The sequence below is a fragment of the Gracilinanus agilis genome, chromosome 3 (assembly GCF_016433145.1).
Source record: "Gracilinanus agilis isolate LMUSP501 chromosome 3, AgileGrace, whole genome shotgun sequence".
NCBI lineage: Eukaryota > Metazoa > Chordata > Mammalia > Didelphimorphia > Didelphidae > Gracilinanus > Gracilinanus agilis.
The window spans coordinates 13,800,847-13,809,131 of NC_058132.1; positions in this window are offsets into that span (position 1 = coordinate 13,800,847).

Sequence of the window (8,285 nt, forward strand, 5' to 3'; positions counted from 1 at the left end):
TAGGCAATTTATATTTTTGTAAATATTCATCCATATCTCCTAAATTGTTATATTTGTAGCCATATAATTGGGCAAAATAGTTCTTAATGATTGCCTTAATTTCCCCTTCCTTAGATGTGAGGTGTCCCTTTTCATTTTTAATACTGTCAATTTGGTCTTTTTATCTGTTTTTTCAAAATACCAGCTTCTAGTCTTATTTATTAATTCAATAGTTCTTTTACTTTCAATTTTATTAATTTCTCCCTTAATTTTTAGTATTTCTAATTTAGTTTTCATCTGGGGGTTTTTAACTTGCTCGCTTTCTAATTTTTTGAGTTGCATACCCAATTCATTAATCTCTGCCCTCCTTAATTTGTTAATATATGCACTCAAGGATATAAATTTCCCCCTGAGTACTGCCTTGGCTGCATCCCACAGAGTTTGCTAGGATGTCTCATCATTGTCATTCTCTTCAATGAAATTGTTGATGGTTTCTATGATTTCTTCTTTGACAAATTGGTTTTGGAGAATCATATTGTTTAATTTCCAATTGGTTTTTGATTTGCCTGTCCAGGTGCCCTTCCTAATTATTATTTTTATTGCATTATGATCTGAGAAGGTGACATTTATTATATCTGCTCTTTTGCATTTGTTTGCAATGATTCTATGCCCTATTACATGGTCAATCTTTGTAAATGTACCATGTGCAGCTGAAAAGAAGGTGTATTCCTTTTTGTCCCTATTTATTTTTCTCCACATATCAATTAAATCTAATTTTTCTAGGACTTCATTCACCTCTCTTACCTCTTTCTTATTTATTTTTTGGTTTGATTTATCTAGATTTGAAAGAGGAATATTTAGATCTCCCACTATTATGATTTTACTATCTATTTCCTTCTTGAACTCTGCCAGTTTCTCCTTTATGAATTTGGATGCTATACCACTTGGTGCATACATATTGAGCAGTGTTATTTCCTCATTGTTTATACTGCCTTTAATCAGGATGTAATGACCTTCCCTGTCTTTTTTAATTATATCTATTTTTACTTTGGATTTGTCAGAAATCATAATAGCTACTCCTGCCTTCTTTTTCTCATTTGACATCCAAAAGATTTTGCTCAAGCCCTTAACCTTAAACTTGTGTATGTCCACTCGTCTCATATGTGTTTCTTGTAGACAACATATGGTAGGATTTTGGTTTCTAATCCACTCTGCTATTTGCTTCCGTTTTATGAGCGAGTTCATCCCATTCACATTCAGAGTTAAAATTGTCAGTTGTGCATTCACTGACATTTTTGTATCCTCCCTTAGACCCACCCCTTCTTCTTACACTATTTTCTTTTTTTTAAACCAGTGGTTTACTTTGAGCCAGTATCCCTTATCCCCTCCCTTGATTGACTTCCCTTTCTTCCCCCTCCTTTGTTATTCCCCTATTTTTGTTTTTTAAAGGGCCTAATGAATTCCCTCCCCCTTCTTCTCCCCTCCCTTTTTTGACCTCCCCACTCCCCTGCTCCCTTTAGTTTATCCCTTCTGACTTTCTCAGTAGGGTTAGATAAAGTTTTTTATCTGAATGGATAATAAAGTCACTCTTCCCTCTCCCAGTTGATTACACTGAGAGTAAGGTTTGATTATTACTTCTTAATGCTCTCTTCCTCTCCTTCTTGTGATAGTATTTATCCCCTCCCCTTCCCATGCCCTCTTTGTGTGTAATAGAATATCCTATTTTTCTTATTTACTCAGATTTTTCTTGGTGTTCCCTACTCTTCCCCCCTCTTTCCCATCCCCCATGTCATCTTAGATCATTCAGTATCCTGTCCTCTCCCTTTGAATTATTCTTCTGGTTGCTATAATAATGAATATTATAATAGTGAATAGAGTTCACTACAGAGAATTATACATAGCATTTCTCCTCCTAGTAATACAGTTAATTAGATCTTTTTTAAGCCCTTAAAGAGTCAATTTTAAAAAAAATTATGAGCTTTCTTTCTCTTCCCTCTGTTTCTTATTTACCTTTTCATGTTTCTCTTGATTTTTGTGGTTGGGTATCAAACTTTCCATTTAGTACTGGTCTCTTTTGTGCAAAAACTTGGAAATCTTCAATTTTGTTGAATGCCCATACTTTCCCCTGGAAGTATATAGTCAGTTTCGATGGGTAGTTGATTCATGGCTGAAGGCCCAGCTCTCTTGCCTTTCTGAATATCGTATTCCAAGCCTTGTGGTCTTTTAGCGTGGAGGCTGCCAGATCCTGTGTGATCCTTATTGGTGCTCCTTGATATTTGAATTGTCTCTTTCTGGCTTCTTGTAAGATTTTTTTCCTTTACTTGGAAGCTCTTGAATTTGGCAATTATATTTCTGGATGTTGTCTTATCTGGATCGAGTGTAGAGGGTGTTCTATGGATCCTTTCAATGTCTATATTGCCCTCATGTTGTAGAACTTCAGGGAAATTTTGCTGAATAATTTCTTTAAGTATGGAGTCCAGGTTTCTATTAATTTATGCCTTTTCTGGAAGACCAATTATTCTCAAATCGTCTCTTCTAGCCCGGTTTTCTTGGTCTGTCACTTTGTCATTGAGATATTTTATGTTTCCTTCTATTTTATCAGTCTTTTGACTTTGTTTTATTTGTTCTTGTTGTCTTGAGAGATCATTGGTTTCTAATTGTTTGATTCTATCCTTTAAGGACTGGTTTTTCAGCTATAATCTTTTGGTTTTCAGCTATAATTTTTTGGGTTTCGGCTATAATCTTTTGGTTTTCCTTTTCAGTCTGGTCATTTCTGGTCTTCAGTTGACTTGCCTCACTTTCCAATTGCGAAATTCTGCCTTTTAAACTGTTATTTTCTTGCCAGATTTCTTCCATCTTCCTCAACATCTCATGTTTGAACTCTTCAATATCTTGTGACCAGCTTTCATTTTTTGGGGGGGGGGGGAAGGTTTGGTTATTTGTTTGTCCTCCTCTGTAGTCCGAATTTTCTCTGTGTAAAAGTTGTCGAGTGTTCCAGCATTTTTCTTACTAATCTTTTTCTTCTGTGTTGCCATTGTTATCCCCGACCCTTTTCCGCTTTGTCTTCACACTCAGGGTCTGCCTGCGTTTTCTAAGCTCCCGATGGCTCCGGTCTTCTTGTCCTGGGGTCAGGCCTCCCGGTAGTCCCTGGTCTGCCCTTCTGCCCGAGGCTCCTTCAGCGGTCTTGGGGGCTGCTTCCACAGCCAGGCTCCCGTCTGCACCGGGTCCTCACTCAATGTCCTATCCTGCCCTGGAGATCTCAATTCACTCCCAGGGCCCTGCATTCACCCGCACTTAGGCTCTGCTTTAGGGCTTTTCATTCACACCCTGGGCAGCGCTTTCACCCACACAAGATGCTGGGGAAATTCCCTCCTTTAGAGATTCACACCCGGGGCAGCTCCACGGGGGAAAGTCCATGCGTCCCCCCCAGCCTCTTGGGGTCCCTCTTCTGACAGCTCACAGGTACAAGCCCTGGGGCTGCTAGTGGTTTACTGGTTGCCCCAATCCTGCTTTCACTCTTGTGCCTTGGCCTTGGCGTTGTGCGTGGTGTGTGTGTGGGGGTGGAGTAGCTTCTTCCTCTCGCATTTTAGTGAGAGCTGTTTCACCCCTTTATAGTGTGGAAATGCCCCGATTCTGCGTACCTTCAATGCTGCACCCCTTTGTGGTTACTATGTCTTATATTGAGCTTTCAATCTTCTAAAACCCTCCAGAACATCTTAACATGCATTTATATATTGGGTAGGTTTTTGGACCCACCTAGAATTTTGCTTTTTTTTTTTTCAAGTATCTTATTTGTTTCATATTATTTTGTCTAGTCAAAATATTTATAGAATTTGAAAGCTATTAAATGTATTTGTTCTTTTCTCTCAGCTTTATATCATTAGCAAATTTTACAAGTATATCTTCTATGCCTTCATGCATCTCTATGATAAAAATTGGTGAGTTAACAGTTGGCCACGGGGCATTCCTCTGTAGCTGTATTTTAAAATTGACATCAACCAAGAAAGAGGACCCATTAACTCTATGGTCCCCTCCTGCTCAGACACCTAGTTCTCTGTCTCCAGAATGATTGTTCCTGAATGTCGTTAATTACTTTGAATTGTTTAGCCAATGTCTTTCTGTTTGTCTGTCCATCTGTCTCCATCATATTTAGGGAATATCCATAAGAGAATTCTAAAGGGTAAGATCTTGAAGCTACCTTAGAAATTATACAAGCATTGAATTTTTTAAAATGAGAGATCTTTACAAATGAGGAAACTGAGGAACAAGTAGTCAAGTGACTTGGTCAAGGTCCTGTGATTCCAGATATGGCATTCTATCTCCCTCACTACCTAGCTGCCCTCAGGTGCATATTCTTATATATATATATATACACATATATATACACATATATATGTGCATATATGTATATATATTTTACATATATATGCATATATAACATATTGGATTAAATTTTCTTCCTTTTACCCTCCTCCATTTGGGAGACTTCACATTCTCATTGATAATTTCTTGGGGTGTTCTTCTCTCCATCATATCTCTATTATGTTTCCCTGTCTGTCCTTCTCCCCAGGATTTACAGTGGTGCCTTGATACACGAGCACCTTTAGTCACAAGCAATTTGAGATACCAGCTTCACAATTGGGATTTTTTGCTTTAAGTCATGAGCAGCTACTTGAATCACTGAGCTTCTGCCCATGGGAGAGCCCAAGGTGGACGAGGTAATCAGTACAAACGAGATTAAGGAAAGGTTGAGAATTTGGGAAAAAAATTAAACAGTTTATTGAAAAGACACACCCAGAAAAAGCTGCAACAGGTCCTGCATTGGAGCTGCGTAACGACACTTGTTTCACACATTATCAAAATGTTCTGAAAAGGAGGAAGAAATAAACTTCCACAGAAAGGTTTTTGTTGAAAAGGCCTCTAAGTGAAATCGAGGAAAGTGTGGCAAAACAGCCAAATTTCAATGAAGAAAATGATAAGTAAAATAAAAAATTGCAATTAAGTTTAGCAATAAAGTTACATATCATAAGTAATATGTAAAGTCAATTTTGCGTTTCAATGTAGCATGTGTGTAGAGAGTAAATCATGTTAAGTGATAACGCACGAAATCAAACCTCTGCCAGCATCTTCGCCTGACTTTGAAGGTAAATAGCATTTCATAAGCAAGTTTATTTCTTTACATTCTTTCTTATTATCTATAAATAAATTTGTTATTTATAAAGTACATTTTCATATTTAAAAGCATATAAAACAAAAATTTCATGTGGTTTTGGGGGGGCCAGAAAGGATCGCTTACATTTCCATTCATTTAAATGGGAGAATTCTATTTGACACACGAGCAAATTGAATTATGGAGCTTGGCCATGGAACGGAAGTGTCAGGGTACCACTGTCCAAGGGAAAAGGAGAGGAATGAACACAGCCGTATTCTATAATTTGTAGTAGCACTTCTCCGGCCTGCCTCTCTTCATTCTAGACTTGGATAACTCCTTTATAATCAGCCCTCTGTAGCTGAATTTCCTTTTGCTTATGACTATTCCCTTCTCAGCTCTATCCTTTTATAACTATCTGTTCCTTTCAATATTCTGCCTATTTCCTGGAAGTAATAAGGTGACACAGTGGCTAGAGCAGTGGGTCTGTAGTCATGAAGACCTGAGTTCAAATCTAGCCTCTGTGTAATTAGGATTTGTCATTACAACTCTTCTCTCCCAGCATTCCATGTTCCTTCTCACATTAGGTGCTAAAGTAGGGAGGATATAAGTTTCGCACAGCTCCACCCCTCTCTCTCTTTCTCCCTTATCACGGCTGGGAAAGGGGGCTTTTTGCCAGTCAGGAGAATCTACACACGTGGGTTTACTTTCTGTTAGATAATTAAGTTTGAACTTCCGTTTCTTTTAGTTTGTTTTCTCTCTACTTCAAGTGATTATTAATAAACTTTATAAAATATAATACTTGGAGTTACTGGATATTACTTTAAATTTTACACTTCAGATATATAATAGCTGTGTGAACCTGGGCAAGTCTCTTAACTTCTATCAGCCTTAGTTTCCTCATTTGTAAAATAAGGTTCATCACAGCACCTACCTCCCAGCGTTGTGAGGACCAAAGGAGATCATATTTGTAACATCCTTAGTACAGTGTCGGGCACATACATAGACGGGCACTGTATAAATGCTGGCTTGTTAATTTTAATATGTTTCTACACTAAATTCTCTGTGTATATTTCAACCTTCTTTACCAATTTTGGATAAGCGTCATGAGATGCCCATTCTACCCCACCTACATCTTTTTTTTTTTTTTTGAAACCCTTGTACTTTGGTGTATTGTCTCATAGGTGGAAGATTGGTAAGGGTGGGCAATGGGGGTCAAGTGACTTGCCCAGGGTCACACAGCTGGGAAGTGGCTGAGGCCGGGTTTGAACCTAGGACCTCCTGTCTCTAGGCCTGGCTCTCAATCCACTGAGCTACCCAGCTGCCCCTCCACCTACATCTTTATATATTCTTCTGGGACATCTCTGTTATGAGAAATGAAACGTTTCTTCCTCATTTCTTCCTTTGTATATTTCTTTGTCCTCAACCTCAATTACTCTCCTAAACCTAGAAAGGCAAAGAAATTGGAGCAATGAGAGGCACTAAATGAAGTTCAAGTTCTGACGTACCAGCGGAGACATTTCTTAACCCTGTTCTCTTTGAGAGCCAGAGAAGGAACCAAGAAAGACAAACTATGAGCCTGGCTGTACAAACAACCTATGTGGACTCCTTTGGGATGGAAACCAAACATCATCTCTCAAACTCTGTGCATCCCAGATTTTATTTTGAGCCACTCTGAATCTGTGTTGCTCCCAGAGCACATACATACCTTCTTTGATATGGGCATGCCATGCTGGACAGTTCTGCCCCAGAGTCTCTCATGCCTCACAATCAGTACTAAAGTTCTTCAAGAGACCTTGAAAGTGTCCTTGCATTGCTTCTTCTGACCTCTGTGTGAGGGCTTGCCTTGGGTGAGTTCTCCAAAAAAATAGTCTTTTAGGCAAACTTGCAAGAGTTACCATTCATGGCACTTTATCAAATAGAAGCAGTAATAAAAGGTATCCTTGCTTTGTCCCTGATTTTATAGGAAAGACCTTTTATCTATTCTAAATATACATAATAGTTACTTTTATTTTTATTTTTTTTAAACCCTTGCCTTCCATCTTAGTATAGGTTCCCAGGCAGAGGAATATTAAGAGTTAGGCAATTGGAATTAAGTGTCCCCAGGGTCACACAGCCAGGAAGTGTCTGAGGTGAGATTTGAACCCAGGTCCTTCTAACTCCATGCCTAGTCTCTTATCTACTGAGCCATCCAACTGCCTCTACCCTTACTTTTAGATAGACACTGCTGACGATGGGAAAGAAAAGCCTTTGCATTCCTATTGGTTTTTATTGTTTTTAAGAGAAAATGTTTCATTTGTTAAAAGCTCTTTTCCCTACCTATTGATATGACCATGTGATTTGCTCGTTGGGATGTTTCCCCCTCAAACCTTACCTTCTGTCTTAGGACTGATGTTGGTTCCAAGGCAGAAGAGTGGCAAGGGTTAGGCATTTGGGTTAAGTGACTTTCCCTGGGTCACACAACTAGTAAGTATTTAAGGTATAGGAACTAAATTTTAATGGTTTGACTAAAATATATGAAAATTATAGATAATAATGGTGGTTGCCGATTCAAAGTATTATTGCACAAAGTTGGAATGACTTTAATAGCTTTTATTTATAAAAGAGGTGGAAAGAGTGAAAGCAGAGAAATACAAAAGGGTAGAGAAGACATTAGCTTATCTGACTAAATATTGCTTTGGTGCTTGACTCAGCCAGGACTTGTTGATCTTCAACCGGAATTAAACTCTCTCTAGAAGTCAGGAAGGGAAAGCCAGCTTCCCACTCACCCAAGTTCCCTCGGAGAGGCAGGTCAAGACAATGACTCAAGCCTAGGGTGACCCCTGAGGCCAACTTTTTTCCTTGAGTAGACTTTCTTGAAGTCGAACTCCTTTCCTTCTCAAAGTCGACTTCACTAGCCCCAGAACTCATGACCTTTTATAGTGGCTTCTTGTCCCTTCTCTCCTTCACAAGGGCCAATTACAGCTTCCAAACTGCATAAACTGTAAGATCTGTAGTTTCAGTATTAGTAAACCATAAATTGCAGAATCTGTGTTATTGTTAAGCTCCTGTATGTTTTGTACTAGGCCTGCTCTGCATTATTAATTACTCCTATTGTTCTATATTTACTTTACTTCTGAATTGTTAGACATTAGTAATTGCCTATGGTGGTCATCTC